Source organism: Schistocerca cancellata, chromosome 1 (assembly GCF_023864275.1).
Source record: "Schistocerca cancellata isolate TAMUIC-IGC-003103 chromosome 1, iqSchCanc2.1, whole genome shotgun sequence".
NCBI classification, from domain to species: Eukaryota; Metazoa; Arthropoda; class Insecta; order Orthoptera; family Acrididae; genus Schistocerca; species Schistocerca cancellata.
This window is the reverse complement of record NC_064626.1, coordinates 565,977,086-565,999,370: the sequence shown is the minus strand read 5'-3', so window position 1 is coordinate 565,999,370 and position 22,285 is coordinate 565,977,086. Positions and strand designations below refer to the sequence as shown.

Genomic DNA, 22,285 nt, shown 5'->3' with positions numbered 1-22,285 from the left:
GGTGCCACAGGAATTTGCTGATGGCAGGATATTGTGCCCCCCCCCCCCCCCCCCCCCACACACACACATTATATGTTTCTTTACAACACCAAGTCGGGCTTGATGGTCTAGCAGGAAACTGCATGCCTGGAAATAGAATGAGCATGGGATGGACTCTTGGTTTTTTCAGTCTGTCTTTAACATAGCATTCAACTCTCAATCATGAGAAGATTCACCAGAAACGAAATGTGGTTTGGATTCTTTGTTAAACAGTAGGCCCCCTTTCTCCAGTTTTACAATTAGAATAGATTAATGACACACAAGCAACCGAAACTGGTTCAAATTTAAAGACATACACCAGCTCATTGAGCCACATGGAATTATTATTTACAATACCAACACTGACAAAAGTTAAGTCATTTATGGTTTCAAATGAGTCATTATACACAAGAACAGAAATATTCATTGCCACATATATGCAAAATATTTGCATTTCTAAAATTAATGATGACAAGCATTAGTACACAAATCAAGTGTGTGGAAGTGTAATACAGATTCACTGGCAACGAACTGTCTCCTGTGTACTCAGGGATAACAACCCTTTAATCCTTAGCTACTATGAATGTTGATAGGAACAAAATTACTAGAGAGGGATCTCTCTGACTGCCTATTTATTTTTTACGTATAAAACCAACGTTTTGGTGAATATATATTTTCATTACTTCCTGTTGTTCATTACACTTCTTGGAAACAGACTTTATGGGAATTTGAATTTTTTAAATAATGCAGAATTTCAAACACTTTAAAAACTAAAAAAAGCAAAATTTGCAGCTTATTTTTATTTCATGTATTACTAAAATAACACTACATAGTTATCTCTCTACTCACTCACAGATTATCATCAGAGTGATGGTATCACAGATTCACAATATAACTGTGTGGAAAAGCACATTTCAGTTGAGACAAATTGGATTTGGAATCAGCTTTGAGTTAACAACTCATCATTCCACCCTTAGAGTGATTATTCCACCCCATAATTCTACCAAAGAAGAAACTTTGCCCAATTTTTATTTTAAAAATCAAGAAGAAAGTAATTACCTTATGTATTCTTCTGAGGCCCTGAATCGAATTCTGATTGCTTTTAGTCTGCACGCATTTCACGCAGACCCTCCCACAATTCTTCACCCAAATTAGAACACCACATTGTTGACACAGATATCTTGTTTTCCACTTCAAACAAAGACAACAAAAGGTTGGGGTTTTTCATTTTTCAAAACAGTATTTCCGTATTTGATGCTGATGTCTCCAAAACAGCAAGTTTTCTCTGAGACTTTTCGGAATCTTTTGTAGTCGAGGCAGCTGCAAGAAAATGTTGAGTTGCCTTTTTCTTATGTTAGTTAGTGGATTCTGTTTTCTCTATCCAAAACATCTTTCTGTTCTTACCAAAGAAGTATGCTTCTCCATCATGACCACCTATCACATCTTCTTCACTTTCAGTTTCCTTCTCCGAATTAGTATTGTGATAACTAAATACTTGAAATCAGTGTAACTATTACAGTCATCAAACTTTTCATCTGAGAATTCACTGAGGCATTCTTGAACACACGCATCCATCTCACATAGAAAACATTTCTCGTCGTGGAGAAATGATAACTTTCAACAAAAACATGACAAACAAACACTATGGTACATCAGTGAGACATCCAGGGGTCCAAAAATGAGAAACAAATTGCAGCAATAATACCAGATTTATGGTAAATTTAGCTTGCCATCCAATAGGAAGGTACACAGAAGAGTCTACTTTGCTTCACAGCGGTGTGTGAAATATCTGAAGACAAAAAACTGTAGCAGTATGAGAGACCACCCATAGTAGTTAAGGGTTAAGGAACCAGGGTAAGAGCTGTGAATATTTACTGTGTTCTCCAGAGCAAACTCCTGTTGAGCAGTACTTCAAATAGTATTACTGGCAGAAGCAGCACTCTGTGTTTAACAGACTCATGAAATAAGATAATGTTGGCAAAGGCAGAAGTGGCTGCACTTGGTAAAGGCGATATGTGACATAAGCATGGAACTTTCCGAGGAATGTTCTGAATACACAAGATGTTCCATGAACATCTCCTGATGTGCCATGGATTTTATGGACAAGGCATGACTGGCATCAAGCAGAGTATTAATCTAAGAGTTAGTTGCAGTTCAGAGTTTTGAGTTAAGAATCATGATGTAAGGAGTTATTACAGAAGAAGCAGTGGAGACTATGAAAGTCAGGAGATAATAATTAAGAAGTTAAGGGATAGTAGTAATGATGCAAAGTCATCATATGAGAGGATACGGGGCCTATGAGTTTGCTTAGGTAAGCCCATGGCTATGTTGCCCATCTAAGTCTTGCCTGAGCATCTAGTGAATTTAGGTATCAGTTAGTTCTATTCTTAACATAGTCTCAAACATGGATTGACTAAATGTGTAACAAGTGTGCTTGTATTCACTCTTCAATAAGTTCTTCACTAAGTCATCAACTGACCAAGTGAACCCACAGATAATTTAATCTGTTGTATTAAATCTTCTTATGTTAAACCTAGTTGTTCTCTAGAAGCACCTGCAGAATCTCCTCTAGGTTTCCAGCTGAATTCCTACCAGCTCAAAATTCTAGCTATAGTTTTGGACACATTAGTTTCTGCTAAACAATCCCACCTCTGTTTGCTGATGTCTGGAAGCTGCTTATAGGACGCAATCAGAGGTAAGTGTTATGTTGCTTGGTTAGCATAGCACAGTGACACAATGCCATGCCCTAAAAAATGTTTTGGTCAGCAACATGTCAGACATAATCACTGGTTAGCTGTGGAATTTAAGAAAGATGTTATTTCTTTGTGTACTTAATGTTACATTGAGAACATAAGATGTCTGTTTATAATGGCACTGTCTGGGAAACAGTAGGGTAGTTTTCAAATCTGATTTAGTCATTTTCTGTGATATTCAGCAGAAAAGACTTCTGATGCGGAAAGATACCATATGCTTCTTGTTAGGAAATATTAAATTTTTATTGTTGGGACAATTACATTTTGTTGCTGGGATACATACACTATCTATAGTTTGTTGCTACTAAAGTCCTATAGAAGAGTTGCAGCAATTAAATCTGTTTCTTCTTTTGATCTTCCTCTCCTCTTGTCCTCACATCAGATGAGTGCCTAACATTATGGGGACTGAGTGACTTGTTTCTCCTGCCAAAACCTATTCCTTTCTCCTCCTTCATTAAAGAACTAACAGTTATAAAATATAGAACTACATTTTCTTTACTTTTTACTGCTCCATTGGGGGTACTCATTAGGTGCAGGTAATTTTACAAAAACTGTTTCTCAGTTTGCTAAGATTTAGATTTTTAAGAGAAAAAACTGGAATAATTGCTGTATCTTTCTGAATTCCCATGTGACCAATTGTAGACTGTCTACCGTTTTGAGGTAAGACATCACCAACTGTTGGTACTCTTTCCTACTTTGTTTACTGTGGTTTTGACATTCATGCTTCAGAGCCATTGTTTCATCTTCTGAGAAGTGATAATCACTACCTTTTTGTTGTCTAGGAATCAGGTCCATTACGGTACATTACTTTTATCGTTTTCCATCAATCCCTTGGAGAGGAGTGTCTGGGATGTGGAAAAAGTAAAAGTGATTTTTTTTTTTTTTTAATATTCACTCTGAAACTGATCTTTATTGCTTACAAGACTTTTGATATGCTCTGGTAAGTTATTGAATATATGAGTACCCATGTATTTGACTCCTTTTCGTACTAGTGTTAAGCTTTTATAGTCCTTATACAGATTGTTTTTGGTTCTGGTGTTATAATCATGTTTTGCACTTTGTACTGAGAAGTAGTAGTTAGAATATGAAGTTTCTTAAAGAGGTCTCTGCATGATAATCTAGGACTGACACCAGATATAATTCTAATGACTCATTTCTGAATTTTAAAAATGTTCTCTATGTGAGAGGAGTTTCCCCAAAAGATGATTCCATAACTTATTAGTGAATGGAAGTAGGCCGAATAAACTAACTTCTTCATTTTTAAATCACCTATTTCTGCTATCATGCGTACTGCAAATGATGCTGAACTAAGGCATTTAATTAAGTCCAGAGTGTGGGTTTTACAATTTAGGTTGTGGTCAATTTGTAACCCTAAAAATTTGACACCATCTACAACTTTAATTTCATTGTTTGAATACATTATACTTATAGGGTCAGGTATTCTTTGTGAGGTACTAAACTGTATGTACTGGGTCTTGTCAAAATTCAGTGACAATCCATTTGCTGTGAACCAACTAGAGATGGGGGATCCGCTCTTGAACTAATGCATAGAGTTGCATCTTTCAAAGGAGTGAACAATCAGTGATTCAGAAAAAAAGAACGGTAGCTCCAAACGTTTCCCACGGCAGAGAGAGAGAGAGAGAGAGAGAGAGAGAGAGAGAGAGAGACGGAGCATATCAGCAGCACCTCTGCTGGTCAGAGCACAGTGCACGCCACACAACCCAGCCAGCACCGGCCTCTGCCCTGCTTCTACCTTGGCTGCCTGCATTGTGCAGTGCCCCATTGGATTTTGTGTTTCACATATGCCGTGCTGTCTCTGTGCGTCGTCTGCCGCCTGCAGTGTCTGGCGCAGCGTAACTTCGCATCGCACTCTGTCGGCGATCGTTTCAGTCGCACGTCCTGCCCTCTGGGCAGTTGATGCGAGCAACAGGACAGAGAGCCACCTAGCGGATAACATAGGAACTACTTGCAACAACCTGCTCGCAAGGGAACGGACGATTTGTCTCGGAGCGGGTGAGTTCACCACTCCCCCCCACCCACGGAACTCGCCCGCTCAACGCTCGCCCCACCGTCTCGACTCTAGCCAGAGCGTTGAGAAAAGCGACTCAGGTGTCACTCTGGTCTCTGCGGTCTCAGCTCACGCAGTAATACAGCTCGCGGCTCGACCTGCTCGACTCAGCGCCTCTGCATCGGAGTTCGTCTCTACTGGATATTGTTCTTCGTAGTAATACCGCTATGTATATTACATTATTATGTTATGTATACATCAATTGTTTTTATTTTATTTTTCTTTGTTTAAACTGATTAGATTAGGTTCCTGACGACTCCTCTTACTATAGGATTTTTATTATGGACACTCGAATTTACGCTTTAATTACGAGCGAACCGATAAACGTATCGCAAAATGTGATACACCAATATTTTCCTTGTTTTATTCTGCGTAAGGCTATATGCAGCACTTTTGTTTTACAGTCAAATTTATATTTTTTTTTCTTATTCTGGTACGGATTTTGCGATTTTAGGCGTCTTCGGAAGGAAACGTTCACTTTAAAAATATATGGCTTGCGATGTATTTGTATGAGGTTAATGAAATTTTAATACATTATAGCCAAATATATTGTTAATGTAAATCTCAAGTTACAACATTTTCCGATCACCCAAAAAACCACGATAGTGCAAAATAAATCAATAATCCAAAACTTTGTCATATCGTGGAAATTTCAATAAACAATACAAAATTCTTACTCATTATCTGTGTTACTTCAAAATAGGATCAAATAAGATCAAAATACAGGTATAGTACTGGAATAAACCAAGTTTAAAGGGCAATGTGCCCTCCATTTATTTTCTATTGTAAATGAGTGGTGAGTCATGAAAAAGAGCTAATTCATTTCAGGGAGTGAACAGTTCTGATCCAATCCCTGAAAAGAACAGTTTTGCCCATCTCTAGAACCAACCATTGATACTTACAAATATTTCAATAGCTGATTGCTCAGTGAGATCACGGGTATTGTTTTTTATACCAATACTTGTATCATCTGCAAATAAGACAAAATTTGCATTTTGTGACACTGCATATGGAAGGTCATTAATATATAATAAAAGCAACAATGGACCTAAAATAGAGCCCTGGGGGCACCCCTTGTCTGATGGTTTGATATTTTGAATGACTATTGTTATGTGGTAAGCTTGATACAGACACACACTGTTTTCTATTAAAAAGATAGGATGAGAACCATGAGCCTGCTACTCCTATTATCCCATAATATTTTAAATTTGGTATAAGGATATCATGCTTAACACAAACAAAAGCTTTAGCTAGATCACAGAATATTCCAAGTGGACATAACTTTTGATTTACTAATTCTAATATATCATCTGTAAAAGTGAATATAGCTTGATCAGTTGACAATCCTTTCCGAAATCCAAACTGATTGCGAATGAGAACATTTTTCTGTACTAAGTGTTTATAAAGTCTATTGCACGTAACCCTTTCAAACACTTTAGAAAATATTACCAGTAATGAAATTGGATGGAAGTTTTCCACTGATGATTTGTCTCATTTTTTGTGTAATGGTTTGACAATAGCATATTTAAGCCTATCTGGAAAAGTACCACTGTGGAGGGATTCATTACATAAGTAACTCAGTATGTTACAAAGTTCTGAGGAGCAACATTTAATTATGGTAGTGCTGATTTCATCATAACCACAGGAACATTTGTTTTTAAGAGTGCTAATAATATTATAAATCTCTTTCGGTGAGGTAGGATATATTTGAAATTTTGTCAAACTTCTGCAGAAATGCATTTTTTAAATATTTTAAGCTGTCTTCTGAGGAACTATGCAAACCGAAGTTGTCTGCTACTGAAAGAAAAAAAGTTGTTGAAAGTGTCTGCAGTTTTGGAGGTATCTCTAATCAACTCATTATTTACATTTAACATAATTTCCTCATTTGCCTGATTAGGTTTTCCTGTTTCACTTTTTACTATGTTCCATATAGTTTTTATCTTGTTATTAGAGGCATTTATTTTTTTCTTGAAAATAAATACATTTTGAGGTTCTGATTACTTTGTTCAGAATTTTACAATATAATTAGTAATGTGATTTAGCTCTCCAGTCATTGTTTTCCCTTGACATTAAGTACAGTCTTCTTTTTGCTTTGCAATATTCTTTTATTCCATTTGTAATCCAAGGTTTTGAAACATTTAATTTATTTGCTTTGATTACTTTCTTAGGGCAGCAGTTTTCAATGTGACCTGTGACCGTATTAGAGAAACAGTTATATTTTTCATTTATCCCAGTTGAATTGTATACATCTTTCCAGTCTGTATTCCTCAAACAGGTTTTTATACATTCAATTCCTCTTTGATTTATTATTCATATAGTTTCCCACTTCCCATTATTAGTCGAATCAGACCCCACTATGTAAACAACTGGGCATCATGATCTGAAAGGCCATTAAATATTGGATTTATAATATGATCTGCTAGTGTGGTAGTATCTATGAAAATGTTATAAATAGCAGTGCTGCTGGTAGCCATAACCCTGGTTGGGAACTGTCCTAAGGGGATGAGATTATAAGAAATGGTAAGAGACTCTAGTATGGATCTTGAGTAACTATCCTCCAGAAAATTTAAATTAAAATTTCCACTTAGTATGAGTTCATTATTTTTAGAAGTTAAGAAATTTATTACTGCATCAAGCAGTTTAGTGAATAGCTGTAAATTACTAGTTGGAGCCCTGTATATTGTGACTATAATTATTTTTCTTTTGTGTATTTCTACTTGTGTGGCTCATGCTTCAGAACGCTGATCACTACAGTATTTAAGAATGTAAATGTTTTTGTAATTGTGACCCTTTCTACTATAAATGGCAACTCCTCCTTTTTCCATCTCTTTTCTACAATACTTTGAAGCTAAGGTATACCCTTCCATATTAAGCATTTCAATTTCACTACCTAAATGATGTTCAGAAATACAAATAATATCAACAGGATTTGTAGACTGTACTCATCTAAACAGATCTGAAATTCATTGATTTTGTTTTTTAAACCTCTGATATTTTGATGTAGTAAATTAACTGTTACTTTTTTGTCTTCACAAGTATTATGCTTAACATTTTCAGATACACCTTGTTTCAATATTGAATGTGTAGATAATTAGCTTAACCTAAAAAAGAACTACCTCCACGAGTTGCAGTGTCCCCCCATAAAGAATTTGCTATCAACCTACCCAGTATATCCTTCCCTATTCTATTGGGATGCAGGCCATGAGAAGTAAAGTCCCACCTACCAATAGTACCAACAGGAACCAAACCAATCACTGACCCAGCACCAGCCCGAAGCAGTCGATCCAACTCCATATTGACCGTCTTCGCAGAGCTGTTCAACTAGGATCGATCGTACTGCTTAAAAACAGGCACAAACTCAACATTAGTATGGTTTGTTGCTGATGCTATTTTTATCAGGTCACTCTCAATTCTGCAGCCCTGGTCCCTATTGATGCTGTTCCCTGCTCAACCCACTAATACAACATGATCCTCCTTGGTGAAACCTTTACACAAAGATCCTATGCCCTCTATCACTTGGATGAGAGAAGCACTAGGCTTGAAAAAGTTTGTGACCTGGTTGCTGTCACCTAATTTTCCCTGCAGAAGTTGGCCCACACCTCTTTCATGACTGCTACCTAACAGCAGAATTTTCTTCCTACTTTTCTGAAGCAACAGACTTCCTAACTGAAATCTGCTGTGCATCAGCCACACCTACACATACATGACATGTGTCCATAGGACACTGTGCAGATAAGAAAACTCTCAAGTTCCTCACTACAATGGATGGAAGATTTATTAAAGATAAACAATAAGAAGTGTATTAATTTGTGTTAAATATTATAAAGGATAGTAATTGTAGTGCACAAAAATTAAAAGACAAGTATGTCACACATATTTTACTGCTTTATGCTCTGCTGGGCTGCCACTAGTAGAAACAGAACTGTGCAAACAAGATCTCATGCACACAGTTTACCATAATGAATCACATGCTAAGTGGGGACAGAAAAAAATCTGTAACATAATGCACACCACAAAGCAGTTAATGCTGCTGACAGGTACACCAAAGGAAATTAAAGAAGTAGAAATATCAAGAACTCTCACGTAGAGAGAGAGAGAGAGAGAGAGAGAGAGAGAGAGAGAGAGAGAGAACCTTCACTCGAGTGGATTTTTTACAGGGCAAACTTTTATATATATGTTACATGTTACTTTGACTACATTGTACTGTACAGGCACTGTAACCCCACCCCCCAACACCCTTTCAAGTTACCTTTGTAGTCAGTTAATGAGTCAAGGGACATTTCCTGAAAGGCTGAACTATGCACTTATAAAAAAGGAGATAACAACTTAGCACTATCTCCCATCTTACTTTATATTCACAAATATTTGCAAAAGTAGTTTACAACTGAATACTGAACTATCTGTCTGGGAATAACCTTTTAATAATAGCTCAATATGGTTTGCCTAAAGGCTTCTCTATTGAAAAAGCAATCGATGGTAACATGAAGTCAGCTTTTCTTGTATCCCTGCCTAACGGTGACTCAGACTCTTGACATTTCTATGGCTACAGCACAATATACTGTGCCCAGTACTAGGCTGTGCTCAAAAGACACAACAGTCACTTCCGGAAAGTGTTCTGAAGACTCAATGACCCACACTAGGAGGTGCCTGCAACATGTACAGTGGTGACTTAAATTATGGTGCACATACAGTATTTAGAGACCAGCATCAATCATGCCATTTCCCTTAAAATTGTTCAGCAGCTTGTGACATTGGAAAAAAATCAGTTTTCACCACACAATTGTCAAATACCTCAGCTCTAGTAGAATTAAACAAGAAAAATATCATGTTTGCATTTTCTGTGAGAATATTAAAGACTTTGATCATGTAAATTATAAGATACTACTAGAGAAATTAAAACAGTATGGAATACAAGGTATTCTAGTATATTAATAGTATGAAACTGTCACATTTTCAAATAAAATGATAGGAATATGGGTACATTTTGAGTGAGTAAACACTAAGTATGGTACCCCACAATATTTGGTGCTTACCATGCTTCTTTTGTTTACTTAACTAAATAATTTACCTGGTATATTAGACACAGTCAAGAGAATAATAGAATACGCTTAAGCTGGTTCACAGTTAACAGCGTAACCCTTAATGTGACAAAAACTCATATTACATAATTCCAAAGGTATTAAAATGGCTGGTAGGTACCAAAACTAGAAACCAACTGGATGAGGTACCATGTGTGACATTCACAGATATACAGATGAAAAACTGAGGTGGCACCAGCATTTGGGTATGATAACCATAAACTCAGATCTGCCTGCTTTGCTCTTACAAATCTTTCTTACTATGTTGACCTGCAAACATGAGTGCTAGACTTCCAACCAATACTGTACTATGACATAATCTTCTGGACCAATGCAGCTAAGGTCAGAAAGTATTCCACAGACGTGTGCAATAATATTACTATGTAAAACTGAATAACAATCTTCTTGCAAAGCCTCCTGAGGGACCTCAGGATTCTTACGTTTACATGTCAGTACATATATTCCCTAACTGTATTTCTGTTTAATAATGAGGGTGAATTTAGGATGAGCTCCACAGTTTAAAGCCACAATACTAAAAGTAAAAATAATTTCCATCAACTATGCCAAACTATCTAGATTTCAGACTGTAGTTTTATACTTTGCTGCAAATGGCTGTAACAGGTTACTAAAACACATCAGACAGCAAACTGAAATCACACTATTTTTCAAAAACAAAGCAAAAGAGCACCCAGTTAGCCGCTACTTCTACAATTTATCTAATTGCCTGAATTTTGGAATGTAAATTCTGCGTAACTCTAATGTTGATAGTAATAAAACGCTGATTTTGCCAGTATACAGATGGCTTATAGTGGTCTCTGTGAATTAATATGTTGTTTGAAGTACTGGATAAAAACAATATCTCTTGGAATGAGAGGATTCTCAGTGAATGGTGATTGGACTGGCCTGCCCGTTCCCCCACCTTAAATGTAGGGGATGTGTTGGGGGAGACATAATGCATCATGTCTGCATGCACCACCAATCATCCAGCAGCTGTCAGTTGCATTGGTGGATGAATGTAACTATGTACCAGCATTCTGGCCAGCTTGGAAACATGCTGCAGATTCTGCATTGCCATATGTGGTGATACACATCCTATTAAAAACAATGTCCCACCTTTTGTAATTTTCAGGGAACCATTATGAATTGTGACGAAATTCAGTGTAATTATTGTCTTTCAATAAAAGTGCCATTTCTATTCACCTCACTGTATATTTTCTTCAGTTAGTTTCTGTACTATACTGTAGCAGTTCTTTCTATGTAAGGATCATACTACATTGAGCTGTGTTACTTGGCAGTGAAATATCATGTGAAAGTTACTCTGTGTCAAAACCGCGATAAGAGTGAGGATGACAGGTATAAGCGTGCCTGGGGCTGTTACACACAATCAATAAAGTGAACATTATTCCTCAGGTTTTAAGCTGTCCATTTTTCTTCAGAGCACATTCTTTCAAATAATATTTTTCTTTCACTCCTAAACCCAACTGAATAGGATGTTTTTTCACTGTTATTATTTGCTGTTGCTGACAGGCAAAATTTTTACTATGACATCAGTATGTAACTTATTAAAGAAAATGTGATTTAAAAAGCAGTTCCCAATGAGAACTGTGTTATGCCACTTTAATTTTGGTGGGAATTTTACAGTGGGGAATACCTCAAATCTGCACCAAAATAACCCTAGTGGAGCATGATCAGCAGCCTACTGTCTAACAAATAGATCACATTTAAGTTCTCACAGACAATGACCCTCCACATATTTCTAAGTGATCTTGTCATTACGATCTCTTACAGTTTGGTACAACTTGGCATAAAATTCTTATACAGAGTAAGGGATACTGGCTCTTGATACCAAAAGCGACATATAATCAAAGATCTGTCCCATGTCTTAAATAGTGTACCTACAATCCTATCTATTGACTAGTTATGCAATAATACTAACTTGCACTGCTCAAGCTGTATCAGATTAAATTTTGACTACCTGCAGTATGCTGATAAACATAATAATTCTGCAAGTATATAATTTGAAATCCTCTTTCTTGTATTGGCAGTAAAGTATTTAAGAGGATTCCTATATTCTGGCAAACTTTATTGAATAAGTGCACTATAAAATCCATGATTCTGTCCAAATTACAGCAATATACAAAACTAGTACTTCTCTCAATTGTACCTAGAGTTATTCTGCAGCTTACTCTGTCAAAAACATTTAGCCTAAGAGAGATAAAATGAAAACAGCAAAAATTACTGGATTAAATGTACAATGTTTTATTTGTCCTGAATGCTTTCAGCAATTAGCTAAGTAAAAAGTCATTTCTTAGAAGAATTCAGATGGGGACCATGATACATATAATGCAACCGACATGGGGTGACACTTCATTCACATCCACATGTGGTCATCACCACCTCCTGCCAGTCTGTAATTACATGTACATGTGCTTCGAACAAAAGCTTCTTGTAACAATAAACACATGACAACATTTACTCGAGTGGGACAACAATTCTCAAAGATGTACCTATTATATTCAGTTATGTGATTAACCCTTTAACTGCTGGACGTGTTAACACGCGTGCCTTTGTACCTGTCTCTGTGTGCTCTGAACATTCAGAGCACACAGGGACGGGTAAAAAGGTCTGCACATTAACACATCCAGAGCAGTTGCAGGGTTAAAGTTTAAATCCACATTTTTACCAGCAACAATAAAAAAATCAAAAGTTTACTTTACCATTGCGGTAAATAAGATGTTCTTCAGGCAATATCATGACCAAACACTTGTTCCTAAGATTTTCTTCTTAAACATGAATTGTACCTCATCCAACTTTCTCTGATACTGTATCTTACCTCTCTGTCACCTGGCATTGCATACATTATTATCTATATTTGCACTAACACACCTTGAGAAAACAGTGAATTGGTTCAGTTTATGTTAGTACATTATAAAGTATATTGTACACACAACAGTGCTATAATTTCAATTGGATTTAATCAGGATTAGTGGAAAATTCAGAACTGGAAGAGGAGTCAGGCAATGGATCCCATATCTCAAAAACTATTCTCAGTGGCTCTAGAGGAATTACCGGATCCACAAAAACAGTGGAAAACAAAGAATAACTCAACTGTCTCTGGATGATGACATTTTAATTTTTTAGTCAAGTGAAGGTAAATTTCAACAACTAATGGAAGAAGTTACTAAATCAATTGTGTCTGCTATAAGAATAAAATGAAGTTAGGAGGGCACAGGGCCAGTTAAATGGAGAGCAGGTGAGCCAATAAAGTTCTTTGCTGCATTTCAAAGTTGACAATCTAAAGGAAGGTGGATAAATGGCACTAAAATATGCACAATCACCACAAGTGCATATCACAAGTTCATAACGCCCAGGGAAATTAGGAAGTGGTCTAAGTTCTGCAATAGACATGAAAAATGATGATTACCACAATGATTATGATTACATCTTCTCTCTTTCTTTTTCATCTGCATTACCTGCTGTAAAATACTTGTACAGTCTTGCAGTTCTTATGACCATCAAACATTTAACTTTTCATTTGATATTCATATTGTTTGAGTCAGACTTATTTATCGAGTTCTCTTTCCATAACTAAATCAAGGCTTTTCTTCTCCCACAAATAGCTTTCCATAGTTATGATGACAAAAATCTCTGACTTCACTTCTAACAGCTCCCTTCCAATTCCATAGTGTGTCTACAACCATTTCTGTTGCCTATACTTTTCACAGTTTTGAAATAACAAATATGTATTTTCTGTCTAGACATGTTCCAACTGCTCACAAAATAGTAATTCACATTTTTTTACAAGAAGGCGTGCACACTGTACAACTGAAAGAGAATAGTACAAGTGAGGGAAAAATTAAATTTCATAATTAAACAGATTATGTCATTTATTATAGTAAATGTGTCTGAACATGAATACAAAAAATACCATAATGTTCGTTGTAAACAAAAAAGAAGAAATGGATAATTTAGGATTACAAGTAAGTTCCACTTGTTTTTAAATCTTGAAATGCTGGTGTACTATACAATCACTGCTCTTCCTTTATAAGATTTTGCATGACAAAAAATTTTAACTTGTGTCTATTCTTCACATGAGTTACAACAAAGTCATACTGAGACTTCGTGACATCTTCCACAAGAAAATCTTTGATGTTCACATTCTCTAAATGATATGTTCTATTATAGAGGAACAGAGCTGAGAGGAAATCCAGGCATAGACTTTATTGTAAGTAAGAAAATTAAAACCAATATTATATATATTGCAGTAAAACTAGACACGCAGCTGGACAGAAACAAACTCAACTGTAGAATATCAGAAACAATTAAACAATACATTCAGCATTTTGAATTAGTGAAGTTCGGTGGCAGGAGGAGCAAGACTTTTGGTCAGGTGAATACAGGGTTATAAATACAAAATCAAATAGGGGTAATGCAGGAGTAGGTTTAATAATGAAAAAAAAAAAATAGGAGTGCGGGTAAGCTACTGCAAAGAGCATAGTGAATACATTATTGTGGCCAAGGTAGACATGAAGCCCAGGCCTACTACAGTAATACAAGCTTATGTGCCAACTAGCTCTGCAGATGATGAAGAAACTGATGAAAGGTATGATGAGATAAAAGAAATTATTCAGGTAGTGAAGGGAGACAAAAATTTAATAGTCATGGGTGACTGGAATTCAACAGTAGGAAAAGGAAGAGAAGGAAAAATAGTAGGTGAATATGGATTGGGGCTAAGAAATGAAAGAGGAAGACGCTTGGTAGAATTTTGCACAGAGCATAACTTAATCACAGCTAACACTTGGTTCAAGAATCATGAAAGAAGGTTGTATACATGGAAGAACCCTGTAGATTCTAGAAGGTTTCAGATAGATTATATAACGGTAAGACAGATATTTAGGAACCAGGTTTTAAATTGTAAGACATTTCCAGGGGCAGATGTGGACTCTGACTGTTATATCCTAGCCAGTAATGCCAACCGAGCCCGCTGCCAAAAGGTTGGCAGCATCAAAGTCCGGACGCCGTCCACATAAGCAGCGCCAGCGATACAGGAAATCGCCGCAAGTCTGCGCGCGCCACCGCTGGCTTCTGGCTTCTTAAGCGCTAGAGTCGCGAGCCCTAGGACAGTTCTGTATTCTCCGCTCAGTGGTATACTCGCCACCGATTTGTGTACTTGCTAGTCAGTTGTGTGTTCATCGCAGCAGAGTTGTTGTTTGTCGTCAGCCGACGCTGACCTAGCCGCTCCGACTCGAACAAGACAGATTTCTGTAGACACGGAGTTCACTACTGTGTTTCTGTATCTTCGTTAATAAAGATAAGTACCAACTTTTATTTAATCAGAGTGTTTGGGTTTTCATCTTTCTGTTCACTGTTCCAGCGGACCAGTCGGCCCGCTATTAAAAGTGTGGCGGTGACTTCGTAAGCCGTTTCTACAGCGAAGTGTTTGTCGCTACGAACGCCGCCACAAAACTGGCGACGAGGACTTCCGAACTCGTGTGCAGGGCTGGTTCAACTTGTTTCTTGTTATACTAATTTTAGAGATAACATTTTGGGGGCTGGTTTAATTTGTGTTCACTATGTCTGCCGAATTACAACAGTTGATCTTGTTACAGAGTCAGCAAATACAAAGTCTGGTGGAAGCAATCGCCAAACAAGCGGCTAATCCACCAACACAAAAGGAACAAGCACAGGCAGCACCACCTTTCCGTGCTTTTGATGCATCAAGAGAAGAATGGCGAGAATATTTCGCGCAGTTGCAAGCGCACATAACAGTCTACAAAATCACAGGTAATGAGCGGCAGCTTTATTTAATTTCCACTGCAGGCGTGGAAGTCTATCGACTACTTTGTAAGTTGTTCCCGGAATCCAAGCCAGAAGCTTTAGACTATGACGTTGTTGTTAACAAGCTTGCTGAGTATTTCGAGTCGCGAGTTCATGTGGCAGCAGCCAGATTCAAGTTCTTCAGATTAAAGAAACTGCCACATCAATCTAATAAACAGTGGTTAACAGATTTACGGGGCCTCACCCGTCAGTGCCGATCTAATTGTGTGTGTGGAGCTTCCTACAGTGATGTCATGTTACGAGACGCTATTACTCAAAACATTGCAGATTCTCGTATTCGTGCTGCTATCTTAAAGTTGCCTGACCCGTCATTAGAGACTGTGATGAACATCATTGAAGCCCAAGATACTTTTGACTATGCTGAGTGTGAGTTAGATCAGCCATGTATTTCTCAAATTGCCTGTGCTAAGCAAGTTATGTCACGCCCGCGGCCCCACCGGCTGAGTCAGACTGTAAACACTAGCCGGCCGCGTCATGTTAAACACATTCGTCGGCCGCGTGTGCAAAATGATAGAGTTAAGTCTTGCCCTAAGTGTGTTCTTGCTCATCCTCGTGAACGTTGCCCGTTAAGAAACGCGGTTTGTCACTTTTGTCAAAGGAAAGGACACATCCAGACTGTTTGTTTGCGTAAAAGCAAGAACAATTCTAGTGCTGCCCAGCCCATGGCTATTCATGTTATTCAAAGCCAGCCCGCCCAGAAGGTCGCGTTTAAAGACTCTTCCACGGTTCGTGTGGGTAATAAACTTGTTCGCAATAAGCCACCCACCCAGCCCTCTGCTATGCGACCCAAGCACAATTCAAACGCTGTAAAAAGTAATGTACAGACTGCAAGTGAAGCGGGAGTTGTTGTTCCACCCGCCCAACCCACGAGTTGTCGTAAGCAGCGAACACGCGCTAAACGTGCTGATTTTGTGTCTTCCGACTCCACTGCACCGATCCAGAGACAGTGTAATAAACTATTTGTGAAGCTACGCATCCAGGATATGACCCTCAATTTTCAATTAGACACTGGTGCGTCTGTGACTCTAATAAATAGTGCTACGTATGCGGCTATCGGCCGCCCTAAACTTTCAGCGGCAAAACATTCTTTGGCTACTTATAGTGAAGAACAAATTCCTGTGTTAGGTGTATGTAGCGTGCCAGCCACATTCCATGGCAATACAAAAACAGTTTCATTCACAGTGCTCCGCGCTACAGACAGTGTAAACATTTTCGGATTAGACTGTTTTGACTTGTTTGGCCTGTCTATCCAAGACAATGTGTTGCAAATTAATTCTGTTGTTGTTCCTCAAGACAGCATAACCGATTTGTGTAAACAATACAGTGATATATTTAACGACGAACTAGGTTGTGCTGCGAACTTTGCCGCTCATATTACGTTAAAAGATAATGCTCAGCCTCGATTTTTTCGTGCTCGTCCAGTGCCTCACGCCCTCCGGGCACCTGTAGAAGATGAACTTCGTCGTTGGCAAAACAACGGTGTTATTCAACCCGTTTCAGCGAGCCAGTGGGCTTCTCCCTTAGTTATTATAAAGAAACCGTCTGGCAAGTTACGTTTGTGTGCTAATTTTAAGTCGACAGTTAATCCTCAGACTGTCATTGATTCTTTTCCTTTGCCTAGACCGGACGAGCTGATGGATAAGTTAGGGGAAGCTCGGTTCTTTTCCAAAATTGATCTCCGTGAAGCATATTTGCAATTGCCCCTCGACGAGCAATCACAACAGTATTTTGTCATAAACACGTCGTTGGGGTTGTTCCGTTTTCTGCGTTTGACTTTTGGTTGTGCGTCAGCTCCAGCTGTTATTCAGCGTTTTTTGTCACAACTTCTGGCTAATGTGCCATCGTGTTGCAACTATTTAGACGATATTGTTGTGTCTGGTCGGATGCCTGCTGAACATTTCCGTAATTTGGAGTGTTTGTTTACAGTGTTGTCTCAGGCAGGCCTACGTTGCAACATCGATAAATGTTCATTTTTCCTTACGGAGATGGAGTATCTGGGACATGTTATTAATGCTCAAGGCATTCATCCCTCCCAGTCACATTTAGCAGCTATTCGTGATTTGCCCGCCCCTCGCAATCTGCATGAATTGCAAGCAGTTCTTGGCAAATTGACATATTATATTAGGTTTATACCTAATGCATCACAGATTGCTGCACCGTTGCATCGTCTCCACCGTCAGCATGTTCCGTTTGTGTGGTCAGCTGATTGCCAATCAGCCTTTCAGCAGCTTAAAGAGGCTTTATTGAATGATCGTTGTCTGGTCCATTACGACCCAAACAAGCCTCTAGTGTTAGCTTGTGATGCCTCTTCTTTCGGCCTCAGTGCTGTGTTGTCTCACCGAGTCGGTAACACCGAACGTCCTATTGCGTTCGCATCTAAATTGCTCAACAAAGCTCAGTGTAATTATAGCCAATTGGACAAGGAAGCGTTGGCTATTGTGTTCGGTGTCACAAAATTCCATCACTACCTCTATGGTAGACCATTCTATTTAGTAACAGATCACAAACCTCTGACGTCACTGTTTCATCCGTCTAAACCAGTTCCTCAGCGGACTGCTCAGAGACTACAACGTTGGGCTCTTTTGTTATCACAATACCAGTATGAGATACTGTATCGCCCTACAGCTCAGCATGCAAACGCTGACGCGCTTTCTAGATTGCCGATTGCTGCAGATGATGTCTTCGATTCCTCTGAAGACTCTTGCCATCAGATTGACACCGATGAGCATCAATCCCTCCGGGATTTTCCGATTGATTATCGTCAGGTGGCACGTGAGACAGCTACGGATCCTCATCTGAGTTTACTATTACGTTTTGTTCAAAGTGGTTGGCCGTCCAAGGCAAAGGCCATATCGGATCCTGTGGTTCGTCGCTATTATCCGCAACGTCATCTGTTGACTGTTTCACAAGGAGTTTTGCTGTTATGCACCGAGAATGACCAGCTTCGTGTAGTGGTTCCCCAAGTGCTCCAATCCAAGGTCCTCGACTTGTTGCATCAAGGTCATTGGGGAGTGGTCCGCACCAAGCAGCTTGCCCGCCGTCATTGTACATGGATCGGCATTGATAAGCAGATTACGCAGATGTCTACAGATTGTTCGACGTGTGCCGAACACCAAGCTGCTCCGCCTCAAAGCTATTTTGAGTGGGCACGCCCTGCCGGTCCCTGGCAGCGAGTCCATATTGATTTCGCTCGTCCATATTGGAATTCTCGTTGGCTCATTGTGATAGATGCATTTAGTAATTTTCCGTTTGTTGTGCCCATGCAGTCTACAACGTCTGCACAAACTATACAGGCGTTGACTTCAATTTTTTGTATTGAGGGTCTTCCAGAAGTTTTAGTGTCGGACAATGGTCCACAATTTACCTCTGCTGAATTTGAAAGTTTTTGTTCTGCCAATGGCATTCGCCATGTTCTTACTCCGCCGTTCCACCCTCAATCGAATGGTGCAGCGGAACGTTTTGTACGCACATTCAAGGATCATATGGACCGCCTTCGTGCTACGCACTCTCGTCGGCAGGCCCTCATCACGTTCCTGTCGTCGTACTGGACCACGCCACGCGACGGCCCTTCGCCTGCGGAGCTTCTCCACGGCCGTCGTCATCGCACCCTACTATGGTTGTTGCACCCCCCGGATCGACCCGCCGCTTCTGAGCATCGCACGCGTTTTCAGCGCAACGACGCCGTTTTTTTCAGAGTTTATCACGGTCGCCGTCGTTGGGAACGAGGCACCGTGATACGTGTCCAGGGTCGCGGTTTTTATACTGTTCAAGGTGCTACTGGGGTGCACAGGAGGCATCAGAACCAGTTGCGCCGCGCTGGCCGCCCGGATTCTGCCGCTCATTCTTTGTCCACAGATTTGGTCCGCGGCGGGTTCCAGCCGCGCCTTCCGACTTTGCTGCCGACTCCAGGGCAGCAGCAGCAGCTGTCGCCGCTACCACGCCGACAGCCTGTCCCGTTGATGCCTCCCGCGCAGCTTCATCCGGGAGCGCCCCAGGTGGTCGCTCCGGCTCCTGCGGTCCCTCTTCAGTCGCCACCGCCTTCGGAGCAGATGGATGTCGACCCCTCAGCCGGGCCGCCATCCCAAGCGGTAGCTGTGCAGCCTGTCCTGCAGCCGCTTTCCTTGGGCACCCCCAAGGAGTATGACACCGCAGCGCCTTGTCCGGCGCCCACTCAGCAGCCGTCGACGCAGCGTCAGGAGACGCTGCCTCTCTTCGTGGGTCCCGACGCCCCGTCGCGTCCAGTACCAGAAGCTGCGCCCGTGGTCACAGGCGTGCACCCTGACCTCGGTTTTCAGTCGGTGTTTCCCGAGGCCCCGCGCAGCCAATGCTGGGGTGCGGACCGGGGACTGCCACCGACAACAGTCTCCGCCCCGGTCTCTTCTGCTACGCCTGCGGCCAGACCCCTCCCCCGCCGTCGACGCTCGCCACGTCATTATTCAATGACGGTGCGGCGATTTGGGGGGGAGGAGTGATATCCTAGCCAGTAATGCCAACCGAGCCCGCTGCCAAAAGGTTGGCAGCATCAAAGTCCGGACGCCGTCCGCATAAGCAGTGCCAGCGATACAGGAAATCGCCGCAAGTCTGCGCGCGCCACCGCTGGCTTCTGGCTTCTTAAGCGCTGGAGTCGCAAGCACTAGGACAGTTCTGTATTCGCCGCTCAGTGGTATATTTGCCACCGATTTGTGTACTTGCTAGTCAGTTGTGTGTTCATCGCAGCAGAGTTGTTGTTTGTCGTCAGCCGACGCTGACCTAGCCGCTCCGACTCGAACAAGACAGATTTCTGTAGACACGGAGTTCACTACTGTGTTTCTGTATCTTCATTAATAAAGATAAGTACCGACTTTTATTTAATCAGAGTGTTTGGGTATTCATCTTTCTGTTCACTGTTCCAGCGGACCGGTCGGCCCGCTATTAAAAGTGTGGCGGTGACTTCGTAAGACGTTTCTACAGCGAAGTGTTTGTCGCTACGAACGCCGCCACAAAACTGACCACAATCTATTGGTTATGAACTGTAGACTAAAACTGAAGAAATTGCAAAAAGGTGGGAATTTAAGGAGATGGGACCTGGATACACTGAAAGAACCAGAGGTTGTACAGAGTTTCAGGGAGAGCATAAGGGAACAATTGACAGGAATGGGGGAAAGAAATACAGTAGAAGAAGAATGGGTAGCTTTGAGGAACGAAATAGTGAAGGCAGCAGAGGATCAAGTAGGTAAAAAGATGAGGGCTAGTAGAAATCCTTGGGTAACAGAAGAGATACTGAATTTAATTGATGACAGGAGAAAATACAAAAATTCAGTAAATGAAGCAGGCAAAAAGGAATACAAACCTCTCAAAAATGAGATTGACAGGAAGTACAAAATGGCTAAGCAGGGATGGCTAGAGGACAAATGTAAGGATGTAGAGGTTTATCTCACTAGGGGTAAGATAGATACTGCCTACAGGAAAATTAAAGAAACCTTTGGAGAAAAGAGAACCACTTGCATGAATATCAAGAGCTCAGACGGAAACCCAGTTCTAAGCAAAGAAAGGAAAGCAGAAAGGTGGAAGGAGTATATAGAGGGTCTATACAAGGGCGATGTTCTTGAGAACAATATTATGGAAATGGAAGAGGAGGTAGATGAAGATGAAATGGGAGATATGATACTGCGTGAAGAGTCTGACAGAGCACTGAAAGACCTAAGTCGAAATAAGGCCCCGGGAGTAGACAATGTTGTATAGCTAGAGAAGGCCGAAATGCACGCGTTAAATTCAAGTAGTCTGGCGTGAGGTCTGAAACAGGATACGTAATGAATGCTATAAAGAAAAGTACGTAGCTTCTGGAATACTTAACTTTAATCCACATTTGTAGAACATTGCTCTTGATGATACAGAAGTATTATAGCAATTGAATACGGTGCCTTGCTAGGTAGTAGTAATTGTAGCTGAAGGCTATGTTAACTATCGTCTCGGCAAATGAGAGCGTAATTCTCTGTGAGCCATGGCTAGCAACGTCGGCTGTACAACTGGGGCAAGTGCTAGTACGTCTCTTTAGACCTGCCTTGTGGTGGCACTCGGTCTGCAATTACTGACAGTGGCGACACGCGGGTCCGTCGTATACTAGCGGACCGCGGCCGATTTAAAAGCTACCACCTAGCAAGTGTGGTGTCTGGCGGTGACACCACAGACAACATTCCATTCGAACTACTGACAGCCATGGGAGAACCAGTCTTGACAAAACTCTACCATCTGGTGAGCAAGATGTATGAGACAGGTGAAATTCCCCCAGACTTCAAGAAGAATATAATAATTCCAATCCCAAAGAAAGCAGATGTTGACAGATGTGAAAATTACCAAACTATCAGTTTAATAAGTCACAGCTGCAAAATACTAACGCGAATTCTTTACAGACGAATGGAAAAACTGGTAGAAGCCGACGTCGGAGACTATCAGTTTGGATTCCGTAGAAATGTTGAAACACGTGAGGCAATACTGACCCTATGACTTATCTTAGAAGAAAGATTAAGGAAAGGCAAACATACGTTTCTAGC

General features: G+C 40.3%; 1 protein-coding gene across 2 annotated transcripts in view; it reads right to left on the bottom strand.

The window, feature by feature from the left end:
- Nucleotides 1–22,285, bottom strand: part of LOC126181322 (protein PTHB1) — a 120,893-nt gene that overhangs the window by 83,896 nt on the left and 14,712 nt on the right. The gene's annotated exons all lie outside the window — the stretch shown is intronic.